Genomic DNA, 16,536 nt, shown 5'->3' on the forward strand with positions numbered 1-16,536 from the left:
CTGTATAGTTCAGGGCCTTATAAAGTATACGTCACTATATCCTAAGCAAGCAGAGACTATTCAAAGGTGTTCAGCAGGTTTGGGTACATATATTCAATAATACCAGAAAACATGTGCACGCCCATGTGAATGAAGAATCATAAGGTCTTCCCACTCTTGTCTTTTTCTCCTGTTTTAACAGTAAAATGATTATCTCATTTCAACTTGTATGTCTTCTTTGTTGTTTTTCTATTTTTTTCTCTGCATGTGTTCTGTTGTCTTTGTTCCTTGTGAATTTTTTGTTATGATCTTTATGCATTTATATATTATTCTATTTAATTTATAATCCTTTTGAGTTAAATTTGTGTATGTGTTTGTGTGTGTGTATCTTATTGTTGTATTTCTAATTTTTCCTCCCAGTATCGTGATACAATATTGTTCCCTTCTTTCTTTAAATCCACAGCATTGAGGTGAAGTTTGGTAAGGAAGATATTTTTATTCGTGTGATACCATTAAAAGTAAGCCATTTTAATTCATTAGAATCTTGTGTACCCATTAATATCAAAACAATTGAGGTTCTAGAACTAATTTCCTATGGTAAACTATTTATGCTAGATAAAAGCATCTAGAAAATTTAAGGAAACAGAATTAATAAATTTATATACAGAGAGCCCAAGAAGTAATCATTTGGAACAGAATACAAAATTGGGTCAGGGGCCTCCCTGGTGGCGCAGTGGTTGAGAGTCCACCTGCCGATGCAGGGGACACGGGTTCGTGCCCCGGTCCGGGAAGATCCCACATGCCGCAGAGCAGCTGGGCCCGTGAGCCATGGCCACTGAGCCCGCGCGTCCGGAGCCTGTGCTCTGCAACGGGAGAGGCCACAACAGTGAGAGGCCCGCGTACCGCAAAAAAGGGTCAAAATTGCTGAAGTTTACTGGATGTTTGTGTAGAGTCAGTTTGCAAGAACATATTAAAATGGATCCATCTTTCACAGTTGTATAAGTAAAGATGTAGAATAATAGTTCAAGAATTTAATTTCTTTACCAAAAATTGTTTACAGTCTGGAGAAGTGAATCTCAAGTCAGGATGATTTTGCCTCCCAGGAGACATTTGACACTGCAGACATTTTTGATTGTCACCGTTTGATGGAGAGGAGGGGCATGTTGCTACTGGCATCTAGTATGTAGAGGCCAGGGATGCTGCCTACCATAGGCAGGGTGGCCCCATGCTCCAACAAAGAAGTATCCAACCCCAAATTTCAATAGTGTTGAGGTTAAGAAACCTGTGTCTATATTACCATAATTCTACTAAGGACATATTTGTTACTGATTGCTCAAGATTAAATGTCCTTTGATGTAGCACATTTCATTAATATGTGTGCAGGACAATTTATAAGTTTTTCTCACAATGTCAAATACTTCTATGATCATTTCAAGAAGCCCTTAGAGAAAGAATCTTAACAATGGGAAAACTCAGATACTCAAGCTGAATAGTTTTTTGTTTTGTTTTGTTTTGTTTTAAGTGCTTTATAGACTGGGTTCTTTTCTTGGGCATTCTTTGCAATGCAAGTCTAAATCCTCACTTCCCTAGATGCAATCAGCCCATAAATCACGTAGACCCCCATTTCTAGCCCTTTATTTCTAATCCTAGTGTCCACAAGACAAAGCTTCAGGAAACATTTTTATTAAACTCAGATTAAAATCCAAAAATAGACGAGACTATGGGAGTGACATAAAAAACTAGAAGATGGCTTTCTAGGTAAAGAAGAGAGCATAAGTAAAGATGCACAAGAAGAAAGACACATGAGAAAGTCAGGAAAACACCAATCACAGCAAAGAAGTCAGGCAGAGAAAATGTGAGAGCCACATACAGAGGCTAGGTGTGCCAGATTATGGAGTGACTTGAATGAGGATAGCACAGGATGGTGCTGAGTCCACAGATGAAAGCCTCCTTAGGAACGGAGGACGCTGGAGATGCCATATTTTCCACAGTGTGAAGCAGAGTGTGTCCTCAATGACCGAACTGAACTGAATCCCAAATCTCCCTGCCAATATATCTAACGTAATAAAATTCTGCTTCATGGATAACAAACAAACTTAAACATTAGCTCCCTATTCCAACTCCAGACTGAATTTTTTCAGTGAATTTTCACGCAGTTGGTAAAAAGAATAAATTAGGAAAATGTGTATACCAGCAAGACTCCTAATATAATTTTACCTCCTTAAAATGTATGACATAATCTAAATGCTTATACAAAATGGCATTATTTCATTACTATTAATGACCACATTATATTTACCTTCCCATTTGCGTGACAGAGAAAAGGTGGTATCTTACTTATATGTTAAACACAGGATACTCATTCATATTCATTAATTTTAGCTGATCAATCTTTCCAAAAGTATATTTTCTTTGCGTATTTGATATACATTATTAGAATACTGAAAAGATGTTCAAGAAAATATCCAGACCAAAAAGAAAATGAAAAAAGTAAGAAATGAGGATGAGAGCCAAGGGAAAAAAATGAATTTGTACTGAAAGAAAAATGAATTTCATTTAGAAGGTAAAATAAGATAGGCACTTTAAGGAATATAAAGCTAATGAAAGACATTATGAAATGAAATTTTAATAACCTTTCACTTTCTAAAATATGCATTAGTGTCAAGAATTTGCAACCTTAGTCCTGCAGTGACTGACTGAAGAAAGAAATGTCATATTAGACACTGGTTTTCAAATGTGCTCAAATGTTGGAGCACATAGAAGCCATGTATCTGTGTGTTTAGAGATTACTCACTATATGCCAGGCACTTTTGCAGAAATCGCTAAACGATTTTCTTTAATCATCACAATAACCCTGTGAGATAAACATTATTATTATCCACACTTACAACTGGGAAAAGTGAAGCACGAAGGTATTAAGCAATTTGTCCACTGCTGGATCTAGGACAGTGGTTCTTAGGCTTTAGGCAACATCAGAATCACCTGGAGGGCATGTGAAAATGTAGATTCTGGGCCCCACCCATAGAGGATTTAATTTAGTAGGTCTGGAGTGCGGCCTGAGAATTTGCATTTGTAACAAGTTCCCAGGTGATCCTGATGCTGCTGGTCCCGGAATGACACTTTAGAACATCTGAGCTAGGATTTGGCTAAGAGTGATGGAGCCCAAATAGTCAGGATGCAGAGTCCGTGGTCTTAACCACATTAGGAGCCACCAGAAATGTGGCCACATGACACATGTGACAAAGCTCACCACCCCTGGAGACACTCTCACCAAAACCCTGTCATATGGAGTGGAAGCTGCTGTTTCCAAGTTCTATTTTTAGCTCATCCTAGGCCTTCCTGGAAGATGAACAATTTCAGGAAATAAATTGAATAAAGAATAACTTTAATTGAAAAAATCATGTCTATTAATTTCTTTCTTTGAATTGTGAAAAGACTATCTTAATTCAAGATCAGCAGCAGAATTGCTTTGCCTAGGTTTGCTCAGTATAGGTGGTCTGCAGAAACACAATATGAGAATCCTTCTTATGCTAAACGGTAGACTGGACGAATTTTAGAAAATCTGATTTCTGACATCTAGTTTTTCAGTAATTTTCTAGGGAAGAAAAGCATGTCACTCTCTGTACCTGTAATCATTAAGCTGAAACACAACTTTTGAGTACAAAAAAGCAATAATGCTGGTTAAAACATTTAGAAAGATACGGTGTTAAAAATATGTGAAAGACTTTTCTGTAAACCACCGCTGATATTTCAGACTATGCACCAGAGTAGATATCAAATTATAAGATAATTAATTTTCAACACTTTCTAAGTGCTTCTTTTCCTTGGTTCTGAAGGAAATCATCTGGCCTTGTGAAGGAAACATAAAATACACAGAAATACCCAAGGATTTTCCTTACAAACCATACACGAAGTCAGATGGTTTGCAGTAAGGAAGTGGCATATTTTCTGTAAGTGATTAAGTATTATTTTAATTGTTTACAAAGCACCAAATCTAGATAAATTACCAAAGTTCTTAAAACTACAAAGACATACTGCCTGGGGCTTCCCTGGTGGCGCAGCGGTTGAGAGTCCGCCTGCCGATGCAGGGGATACGGGTTCGTGCCCCGGTCCGGGAAGATCCCGCATGCCGCAGAGCAGCTGGGCCCGTGAGCCATGGCCGCTGAGCCTGCGCGTCCGGAGCCTGTGCTCCACAACGGGAGAGGCCACAACAGTAAGAGGCCCGCGTACCGCAAAAAAAAAAAAAAAAAGACATACTGCCTGAAAAAATTAGGTCCACAGAATATTAGAAATACCACACTTTTTAAAATGTTTAAGTACAAAGCTTCAAAGTACCATATATGTCAGAAGGCGTAACTAGAAGTCTGTCTGTCTGGCATAAGTTGAGGTGTATGAAAACAAATTGTTGAAAAACAGATGCTTGCTTCAGCCATGAACTATGTAATTTATTCAGAACACTTTGGCTGGTCATGCTAATGACTTGAAAAGTAGTAACAGAAGATGATTCTGCATAAAATTGTCTTAAAGTTCACGTGACACACACCAATCCATACACACAGACATACTCATATTAATCATGGTAGTAGCACTGATGATTACTGATAAAATAGAAATAGATTTTGAATTGGAGACGAACAAAGAATAGCTGGAAGCGAGACCTCTAACATATTAAGTTTAAAAGAATGATGAAAAAAAAAAAGCAAGAGGTGAAATGAAACTAGAAGAATGAGTCCTGAGTATTTTAAATGATCTAAAGTCAAAATATTACCAATAAGCCATATTTTCCCATTTGTTATCACCTAAGAAATCCTGCATTCAAATCTGATTTACAGTCATTTTGCTCAGCTGACCTATTATTAAATGCATCTGTTCCACAAATACAGCCAATTATTTCTCATAATTCTTCACATGTATTATTATAAGAGTTAAAAGCTTTTCACTTAATGAAATTTCACTGGACTTGAAAAAATTAATTTCTTCTCACTGTAATGGTAAGTGTTGGAGACACACACATTCTTAATTAACGTCACATTAATAAAGGAGGGCTTCCCTAGATATAAGTGCTTAACTGATATTTGCCATGGAGGGGGGTCATGAGCGAGAATCCACAAACTTTAGTAAGAAGAATGAGAAACAGAGTGACACCCTAGCTGGAGGAAACAGAAACCGTGCATTTTACTTCCCTATTTCTATTAGTATCTGAAGAAACTTGTGAAGAAGTCACTGTGAAATAAAGCTCTTTTTCAAAAATGAAAATAAAAAAGCATGATAGAATACAATCAGATACCTGCCTTACTCACACATTGGGTGGTCGCACACCCCAGGACAGACAGTGGGCTGCCTGCAAGGGTAAGCAACAAGCCATGGACAGGCTAGTGGAGCAATGTTGTTGGCTGATGACCCAATCGATGGCCAGAGCTGCTTCTCCTTCTTGGTCATAAAATTCCTTTGGTTTAAGGGAGGCTTGACCCTTTCTCCAGCCCTAAGGTTGAACCTCTATTAAGCCAAAGAAATCCTATCAGTATCATTTCTCTTGTCCTGAAAGAATGAGCCTGTGGCATAAAAACAGCCACTGAGCCTATGGACACTGCCATCTTCCTAGCTGCTTAGAACTGTGGCAGCATCTTGGAAATTGAGTAAATCCAGCCAAAGAGAGTCACTGTTCAAAAAACTCAGTGGGTCCTTACCAATGTCTTTGAGCTATTAAATTAACCAATTCTGGAGTCATTTATCTCCATTATTCTCATTATTATTTTTTTTTAAAAAATATGGAACGCTTCACGAATTTGCGTGTCATCCTTGCGCAGGGGCCATGCTAATCTTCTCTGTATCGTTCCAATTTTAGTATATGTGCTGCCGAAGCGAGCACTATTCTCATTATTTGAAATTAAGCCAACGAACAAAGCCCAAGAAACCTTGCTCTGACAATATATTTTCATATGTTTTCCATTTCTGGAAACATCTTTAGTGACATAGCAAGATAATGTGTTCTTCCAATTAATTAATTTCTTTTCTCATTCATTCATTCAACAAATCTCTACTGTGTTGCCTACATTACCCAAAATGCTGGTACAGAAAACAAAAATAAGCACACTGAGAATGCCTTATATTTTATAATATAGACTGGAAAGTACTTTCCCCACAATATTTCATTATTTTCTTATCCCAAAATAAACCCATGTTTAGGAAACTGAGGTTGAGGAAGCTTGCACCTTGCCCGAAATTAGAGTGTGGGTGATAAGACCTTTGATTCCAAGGAAGGCTGCCAGCACCCCCACACCTGCTCCCTCGCTTGTGAGTCACGTGTTCGGGTTCTAGCTGCACTAAGTTCAGAAAGCATTCTGACCTGAGTACAAATCCCAAAGCTTTCCCTGTCTTTGGGGCCTTCAGCAGGGCCTGGGAGTCGTGGAACTCATACAAATCCACCAGTATTGCTATTTAAGCAGCTGTAATTGTGCAGTCCTTTGGGATACAGGGAGAAAATATTAGAACTTTGTAATACATTCATTTCTAAATCTTTTCTTTAAAAATGTTGATGTTTATGTATATTTTATAATGTTCACAAGGTGTTAACTTCTGTCATGCACAGACAATTCAGAGATAATCACACATGAATTAATGTTTCCTACTCCTAACATTGTTACATTTAGGTTGTGTGATCAAAATTCTTTTTTAATTAATTTTTATTGGAGTATAGTTGCTTTACAACGTTGTGTTAGTTTCTGATCAAAATATTTTAAGATCACTGATCTAATTGTTTCTGACTGCAGATGGGAAAGTGACATGCCTTTCACTGACATGTTTTGCTTCCCGGGCTGAGTGTTTTACTAATTCTGGGACATGAGTATGTGGCTATGGCCATATACTGTAAACAGCAACGTGCAAGATCCCTCTACCTTCCTGGATAACCCGCTCAAGTCACAACTTCTCTAGAAAATCCATCTCCTTATCACTGAGTTGTTATAAAAAGCAAATAAGCTAATTTATGTGAAAGCAGTTTCTAAGTTGGAAAACACTATAAAAGTGTTAAGTTTAAGACAGTGGCTGAAATTTTTAAAGTGCTTGAATTAAAGGGCTTGGAATCACAATGAAGGGAGCTGATGCTTACTGAATGCTATTATTGCTTTTCAGATACTATCTCACTGAGTCTCCACAAAATGTTGACTCTAGCAGGACAAGTATGCAATTTGCATTTGTGTGCTTGCGTACAAGGTGCTTTTCATTTGATCCTTAGAACAAGTCTCGGAAGGACTTATTAGTTTGAACCATAAGAAAGTGCTGTTTTCCTAGGTCAGTTATATATCAGCAATTTCATATGGTTCCAACTAATAGGAAAATGATCATTTTACATATGAGGAAATGAAAACCAAGCAAATTGAAGGGACTTGCCCAAGAGTGAAGAATCAGTAAGTGGAGGACCTAAAAGAGAACCCATGTCTTCTGTCTCCACAGCCCCCTCCTGTATGATGATCCACACGGTGATCTTGCCGTTGCAGGGACCTAAAAAGTAGACAGCAAGCATCCTGACAAACTCAGCACTCTGTCGCCTTAGGTCCTTGCTAAAGGGGCACAGGGCACTGCATTTCAGAGGAAGAGGTATGTTAACGGCACCTCCAAAATACGCTCTGTGCTGCCAGCCTCCTGTCCTGTCTCCAAAATCTATATTAAGTAAGACAAATCAAATACTATGTCATAGTAGGTGCCACAGCAATAGCTAAACGCATTCTGGAAGGCTATGCACACTCAACTGAATTTTACACTAGCTTGCTGATGGTCTCCTAGTTTTTTTTTGTTTTTTTTCTTTTTTTGCGGTACGCGGGCCTCTCACTGTTGTGGCCTCTCCCGTTGCGAAGCACAGGCTCCCGACGCGCAGGCTCAGCGGCCACGGCTCAACGGGCCCAGCCGCTCCGCGGCACGTGGGATCTTCCCGGACCGGGGCACGAACCCGTGTCTCCTGCATCAGCAGGTGGACTCTCAACCACTGTGCCGCCAGGGAAGCCCCAGGTCTCCTAGTTTTAAGTAACTATTATTTCCAGCCAGTCTTAAAGAATGGTGTCTCATCAGCCCTATACAACAGTGCAAACCACTAAGGAAAAGCCCTCATCTTTGCCAGAGGTGATTTTTAGAAACCCTGCTCTGTCCCAGAAGACTCGCTTGGCTACCTGTGAGCAGGCAGGATGCACACTCTCATTCAGACACTCATGGGATGGCATTTTTCTGCCAAGGATGCCTTTCTACAACCCGGAGTCAAATGTGGCTTTTCCTTAGAAAACAAAACAAACAAAATGAGAAAGTCTTCACCTCAAATATCTTCATTATCTAATCCTGCATTTACCTCTGAGAAGCTGTTTGAACTCCTTAAAGAACTCTTTAAAGAAAAGGAAATGAAGGACCAAATTTCTAAATGCTGCTATATTTGAGCAAAAAGTCCTCTAGTTTAAACCCTGGTTAATGGCTTAAACTTGAATCAGTGGTTTGCTTTTAGAAATATTCGTAATTCATTCTAATCATTAAAGAAAAGAATTAAGTGAACAGGTGATAGATAGGAAGCCTAAGGTAGTATTTTAGAAGTACTCTTATCTAATTCCACCTACTCAGGAAACTGGAAGGAAGACCATCTGGATTTTAGAAATCCAATAAATATTAACATTTATCAAGTTCCATATTTATGTCAGCTTTGCTAATTAACTCAAAAGGTCATTTCTGGCACTCATATGACTGTGTACGTAGAAAATGATGATGGATCCGTTACACTATACCAAGACATGCAGTTTGTTTTTACCAAGTACCAATGAACAACACAAATGCTTATTTCCTTACTGGAAGTCTCTGCATTAATATCAAGGAGTTATTTTGGAAGATAATTATAAAATATTTACCTATTATCGCATACAAATCAGTATGTGCATAAATCTGAATGCTCAATTGTAGGTAAGGTTTAAAACGTGTATTCATGTGTTTTGACAATACTTGCAACCTTAAACAGGTTGTCAATTTGATATTGTGTTGATTCAGGATGTTTTCTCCCCTTCCATTTAGCTTCCTCTTTGATTTTTGGTCTCACTGCCTAGCTGTTGGCACAGCGAGAAGGCAATTTTCTCCAGAGTCAAAATTAGTACTGCACCATGAATTATTCAGCCTGACACAATGTTTCTTGCAGCACCCTGTGCTCTTCCAGCCCCAAAGTTTAAGTCTTCCCTTTCACACATCCCAATCTCCATTCAACCCCCCGCCCTTCACTTCTCCCCTCTTCCAATATGGCCGGCAGCAGGCAGGCACCCTGGCACCTGACTGAATTTGTTGTATATTTAAATTTCAAGTCACAGAGCCGCCTTCTAGCTGGAGTGCTTCAGAGTACAATCACATGAGGCAGGCTGTTTCCACACAAAACAACTTCAGATAATTTCCGTGAAATGGGAGCCAGGCTTTAATAACTTCACCTTAAAATAGACTCATTGAGAAGAGTCTGACCAAGCCTCAGATGCCTAAATAAAACTAATATTAACTCTATCTATAAAATCTTTATATTTGGCAAATTTAGTGCTCTCTTTTCCTCTATACAAAGCCTCTTGTCTGGATATGTTATAGTCATATTTCAGTTTTCTCCCTGTTACTTCTCTATTTTCTCAGGAAAATCTTCTTTATATGTGTATAAAATATATACCAATATCAATATTAATATAGTTATATCCTAATCCCACTCCTTCTTGAAGTAATCCAAATCTTAAGTGAAAGAATTACTTATTATATTTATTTATTTTAAGTATATATCCTTGCTTTTTTTCATTAACTACATTTACTTATGAAATTGTCATAAAGCCACTCTTTAAATAACCCAAGGTTGGCTTTGCCTGGGGGAAGGTTTGGGGCTGCATCTTACCTAGACTTAGGATAAAACGTGAAACTGAAAGGATTTTAGAGCAAATTAAAACAAAAGAACGCAAATGTAAAAGTGATAAAATAATACCTCATTTAAAAGTTTTCCAACTAAACAAAAACAATGCATTCACAAGAGCCCTACTGAACTGTCTTAAAAATGCACTCTTGAGATAATTCTTCCATTAAAAAGATGCTCCAGAATGTAAAGTACTGACCAATCATTTTATTGTTCCAACTAACAGCCAGGCCTTATCCTGCAATGATAGAGTTATTCAAAATTTAGTGGTTATATCATATCATTGGGTAAATAAAAAAAGTTTCTGATCTCCCAATTCCAGGAAGCAGGGATGATTATTAAGTAAACATAATCCTTAAAGTACATACTTCTACTTATACGTAAATGATCGCTGACAGATGTTGTTAACACTACAGTTTTCTATTCAAACACATTTAATTGGGACAAGATAGGCCTCTTTAAATCAGAAAATATATCATATTCCTTTTAAGAGAGAGATGGTCTAATATGTACATAAACTTTGGAATTTAAAACATTGAAAATATGTTCAAAGGAATGTTGATTTTGATAGATGGCGTCCAGCTCATTTATGTTGGCCAGTGGCATGCTATATGCAGCATTTTATCGTGGTTGCTGAAAGGATTAACTGTGTGCCAAGATTCAGAACATATATTCTGAAAACTTCCAATGCTGCAATGTTCCACTTGTATTTTAACAGATTCCTTGAAGATGTTAACTTTGTGATTCTTGATTTATCCTTCCAAGTACAATTTGATGGTTTGAGTAATCAATGTTTCTCTTCCCACTGCTCTTTTTTCCCCTATCTTCTTCCCATCTCTCCTCTCAGTGTCATGGAGCTATAAGAAAAGAGATTCTGGTGCAATCCCTGGGGGTTAGCTGATGAGCAGAGACCATATGTTCCTGACTTTCTTCAGAGATTACTTTGTGTATTACATTAACATACCAACTCCCCCAAACAATTCTGGATAACTTTATATTACACAAACAGCTTGCTAATGAGTCATGGTAGCAGTTGCCATATTTTAGTAATATTTATTAAATTGTTATGAGGCATGAAACTGTATTGCTTTATCTCTGTGATGAATTACTTAAAAGCTAGAGGGTTTTGTTTTTGAAAATAATCTTTTTTTTCCCTCATATGTATTTTAGATATTTTTCCTCCTATTATTGACATTCATTCAGGAAAGAACAAAAAACAAAGATCCTCAAACATATTTTTGACTGTTCTTTTATCTAATTGACAAGATGAAGAGCAAGGTGGGAAGCACTATGGTTAAGGGTGTGGCACATACCCTTCTGTGCTCCAGCCTCTTCTGAGAGTTTTAGGTGAGAGAATGAAAGTAAAGCGCTTCATAATAAACGCTCATTGCAAGGATCTACTTTCATTATTTACAATTTTGCGGGTCACGCCAGTGACTTATCAAGGTATACAATTTTAAATGTCTGATTATAGTAGAAATGGAATACAGGTGTAATTCTACGATACCATTCCCAATTGCATTTAAAAGACTTTCAATTTTATTTAATCATTGTTTAATCTAAAACATACCAGAAAGGCTTAGCACATTAGTTAGAGCTATGGCCTTTCTCCAGACAAACTTGTTTGATTCGTTCTTACATAATTCATATCTATGAGACTGAAGTAAGTTAAATAACTTTCTTATGCCTCCGTTTCCTCATCTACTAAATGCTAATAATAATTGTTAGTCTCTGATAGTTTGGGTTAAATGAGACAATGCATATAAGGTGTTTTGCAAAAATTCAATGGTCAAATACTATAAGCAACTTTAAGCTGTAAATCAATTGATGCTAACTATTCTTAAAATGACAGTTTCCTTATACATCTTTTCTATTTTTACAAAAAATAAGGTCAGCTGCTGTTTATTGAGAACTTACTATGTGCCAGGCACCATCTAAGCACTTTACACGTGCACAGTAATTTGAACCTCACAAAAACTCTACAGGTAGGTATGTTATTCACCCCATATTATGAATAAGGGGCTAAGGGGCAGAAAGGAAATGTTAACTTACCCAAAATCATCTACTAGTAAGTGGCCCATGCTCTTTACTACTGAACTCTAAGTGCAAGTAAATATGCATTTTCCCTTGGAGACCTTGGGATTTCTTTCCTAATTAATAAAAATAGAAGATATTAAAAATTATTGCTGAAAATAATAATTCACTCAGTCAGCTACTCTCTCATTCAGCTAGGACAATTACAATGATTGCCTAATACTATCACAGTATAATCAGGAGAGAATCAGAGACATCCAGATTGGAACAAACCTTAAAGGTCATTTAGTCTGGCAACTCATCTGGAAAGTCTATTGCTTCTCAAGCATGTTCCTGTTTCCTTTTGTCAAAAGCAATTAGGAAAGCAGAAATGCAGATAAAGGGACTTAGCATCCAGGAACAGAAACTACAAAGAACAAGAGCCAGCTAGTCAAGGGCCTGAGCCTGTCCCAGCCACAATTTCCTTCTTTGTAACATGGAATTAACAATATCAACCTTATAGTTTGGTTTGAGGCTAAAGTAGACAAAGTATGGGAACATACCTTGCAAATGTGCTACCTGATTAGTTTTCAAATGTACTATTTCTCCTATTTTGGGCATAAAGATGAGGATGAAGTTACAGATAAAGAAGAATACATCAAAAATGGACAAAAATATTTTAATATGTAGCTCGGTGTAAAGGTCACTGCGATAGCTACAATACAGAGCACACATTCAAAGCATCTGAACGTTGGAAAGCGAACAATTACTTCAGCCAGCCCAAAGGGAAAGCCAAATGAAAGCAGTGAATAGTCCTCAAGCGTGGTTCATAATAACCCTAGTGCTGGGGAGATTAGAAGAGATGGGGGACTCTACCTCTGGAGATGGGACTACTATTCCTGCAACGTGCTCATTTCTAGATTTGCTGCCTGTGGGTTAGCAAGGCCTCCCAACTCTGGCCGTATCGCCTGCCTGCCATTGTCCATTTCTGCAGCTTATTACCAATTTCAGCAGGGGGTTAGCTGGGGAAAATGAAAAGAACTGGCTATTACGCCAATGATAATCATTTGTTTAGCAAATTGTCGGGGTCTGGTGGGGAAGAGGCCCCACATATCATCTAAAGGTGGTCATGGGGATTTCAATGATTTGTTCTCAATCTATTCTTAATCCCTGAAGCAAAGGAGTAAGCAGTAGTGGAGAAACTGAATATTTGAAGATGCTAATTAAACCGGAGGAATTAAGGTGTTTTGGGGAGTGAGAAAAGCAAACGGCAATATATTCCTTAGAAAGGAAAGTCTCTACTTTCTTAAACATACCAAGGAGTCAAAGGAACAAAGAAGTTTTAGGTAGAAGGAAGAAAAGCAGAGCTTCATTGAAGGGTATGTGTGTGGTTAGGAGAGGCTTAATAAGTTTGATTTAGAACAGAACATTGGAATTGAGAATCAGTAAGAATCAAAGTATTATTGAGTAATGATTGAGAACCAACTGTGATTAAATAACACAAATAAGGTGTGCTTCAAAGACAGGAAGAGCAGAGAAAATAGTGATATCTGGAGTTGAAAAATAGATGTGGTAGAAGGTAAAGAAAGTAAGATCTTTGGGGAAGGTACCAGGGAAACCGTTGTGCTGAGGATGGAAAGGAAGCAAGCATGATAGTGATGGGAATGCAGGCACTCATTGCTCTGAAACATCCTCCTCTCCATCGTCGCTATGCAGCATTCAGTGCCTCCTGATTGCTCAGTCCAATCCAATATTGGTCGAGACGTAAGCATGAATGCCTAAACTTCCTTTGCATGTCCTCTCATACCTGCCCAAACCTGTCACCTTTGATCATGCCCCCTTCACAAACTTCATTCCTGAACTGTCTTGATGATACTGTGCTAATTCTTACACCTCTTACTGAGCCTTCTTGGTCTATCTTTATGACTTCTCCTTTTGCTTCCATGTTTGTGGACATACCTGAGAGTCTGCCATTTGGTGTCTTTTTTCCTATAGACCATTTCTCCAACAATTCTCATTTACTTGTGCAGCTTCGCCTAGCACGTTAAGCCAGGTCGCTGTCAGTTAAAATGAAAAGGAACAGGTGGGATACAGAAGAACCACAGAACTGAAATCTGCAAGATTAGTCCTAACTTAATATATAAATAGAGGAAGAGACTGAAGGTCAGAGAGCCTGAGTAAATTGGAGAATGATGATATTATCTGTAAATGTAAGGACATCTGGTCGAGAGATGGGAGGATGCACCTGGTTGAATTTGGCACAATATTTAGTATCCTCCAAACTTCTCGTATATGTCTTTAATATCATCTTTCTGAGTTAATGCCTACATTCCATCTACCTACTGTCCACCTCCACCTGTGACACATATAATGCTGTGCTCAGCAAATCCCATTTCTTTCCCACCTTTTGGGTCCACGAGAAGACTGCATTTCAGTTATGCTGGGGCCATGTGACTAGGTTCTGGTCAATGAGATGTGGGCGGTAGTATCTGCACATACAGGACTGACCACAAAACCCTGTTCAAATGTCCACAGTCTGCCTCTACTTCCGCAGCAACCAGAGACTTCACATGTTTAAGATGGTGGCATCACAAGGTGGAACAAGCTTGCATTACCAGACAGCTTTGAGAATATATGTCAGAGTCCTAGTAGATAACCACGGGGCTCACATAGATTGAAAAACCGAGCCGGATGCAAAGGAACAAATTACATAGGCAAGGGCAAGTTTTACTGATAGCAACTTAGAATACACAGAATGATGCAGTGCCCCAGGTGTTTACCAACAATGGGGAGACATTCTTACTCCTAGGCCTGAAGAGGTAAATGAAGGATATAGATTCCAGAACCCAGAGGGAGAGTTGCATGAAGAACGCCACTTGACTGGAGAATTTCTCTTTAAAAGAAGCACACTGCCAGGAGAGAGAGCACTGCAGAAATAAAAACTTCAACCTATTCCCTTCTGTTCTTCAGTAATTTTCTGTTATTGTCCTCCATTGGCTAAACCCAACCAGAAATAGATAGCAACAGAGCCCCTGATGAAGTCTAATTAGGACAGCCTCTGAGGCACACACCAAGGTGGAGGGTGGGAGTGAACACAGTGTCAAATAGAAGATATCTGGCACAGAGTAGAGCTATCAAAGAGAACTACCAGACCCTCAGCAGACTATGATATCAACAAGAAAGAAACTTTTGTTGTATCAAGACACTGAGATGTTTACTATAAGCTAACTACAAAATAGCAATAGTTATCTTGACTAATACATAGCTTGTATAGACTGTCAGCACCTCTGATTCTATAAAGTTCCTGTTAATGCATGGGTTATACAGTGAGGTGGATTCCAAAATATAAGAGCACTGTCCTGAATTGTATGGTACAGTCTACTTCAGTGAATCAAAGTAGAGACACACAATGTTACCTTAAAGAGTTAGAAAATTTCTCACTCTAAAAAGAGTTTCTTGTAACCTGACTGATGCATTTTTATTTAACATATTAAAATAATCAATCAAAGTTTTAGTTAAATAAGGAAGAAAAAAAAAAGTCAGAGATAAAATGTCGGTCCTCATCTGAACCTGAACTAGTGTAACAGACTGCATTCCAGAACGCTAAATGTTCCCAATGCCCTATAAGAGGATCATTCTCACTCATCCCTGCCTGCCTGAACTCGGGGAGTATATAATATTTGCTTTGTCTAATGGAATATGGGCTGAAGTGAGATGTGTCATTTGCAACAACTTGAAGAGCTGGTGGTATATGGTTCAACGTGTCTCTTTTCTCTCTGCCATGACAACCAGCAGTGATCTAGATAGAAGCCATCCCACCACTCTAATCATGAAGTAAACATAACATGGGCCAGACAGACAGCCAATGTGAAATGGACACATAGGTTGAGCAACAAAGAACCTTTAGCATTTTAAACCACTAAGATATGACCCAGCCATCCCACTCCTGGGCATATACCCAGAGAAAACCATAATTCAAAAAGACACATGCACCCCAATGCTCATTGCAGCACTATTTACAATAGCCAGGTCATGGAAGCAACCTAAATGCCCATCGACAGACGAACAGATAAAGAAGATGTGGTACATATATACAATGGAATATTACTCAGTCATAAAAAGGAACGAAATTGAGTCATTTGTAGAGACGTGGATGGATCTACAGACTGTCATACAGAGTGAAGTAAGTCAGAAAGAGAAAAATATCGTATATTAACGCATATATGTGGAACCTAGAAAAATGGTACAGACGAACTGGTTTGCAGGACAGAAATTGAGACACAGATGTAGAGAACAAACGTATGGACACCAAGGGGGGAAAGCGGTGGTGGGTGGGGTGTGTGTGGGGTGTGTGTGATGAACTGGGAGATTGGGATTGACATGTATACACTGATGTGTATAAAATGGATGACTAATAAGAACCTGCTGTATAAAAAGATAAATAAAATTAAATTCAAAAAAAAAGATTTTTGGATTCACTTGTTACCATGGCATAACCCAGCCTATCTTGACCATAGAGAAATGGAGACTTGACAGAGTGATTTCAATTGCTTGTCATACCAGCAGAGCCATTTCTGTGAGCAAATAAATGCACCGCACTGTTGTTAAACGTTTGATCCATTCAACTTGCATTGTTCTAATTCCTTGTC

The 16,536-nt window shown here is 38.4% G+C and overlaps 1 protein-coding gene and 1 non-coding gene across 5 annotated transcripts in view; both read right to left on the bottom strand.

The window, feature by feature from the left end:
- The window catches only part of NRG3 (neuregulin 3), a 1,054,732-nt gene that overhangs the window by 701,807 nt on the left and 336,389 nt on the right, over window positions 1–16,536 (bottom strand). The window lies entirely within an intron of this gene.
- LOC136136741 (U6 spliceosomal RNA) lies at window positions 5,742–5,848 on the bottom strand. The gene has a single exon (XR_010656677.1). It is a non-coding gene; the product is annotated as a U6 spliceosomal RNA (small nuclear RNA).

This window comes from Phocoena phocoena, chromosome 16 (assembly GCF_963924675.1).
Source record: "Phocoena phocoena chromosome 16, mPhoPho1.1, whole genome shotgun sequence".
Classification (NCBI taxonomy): domain Eukaryota; kingdom Metazoa; phylum Chordata; class Mammalia; order Artiodactyla; family Phocoenidae; genus Phocoena; species Phocoena phocoena.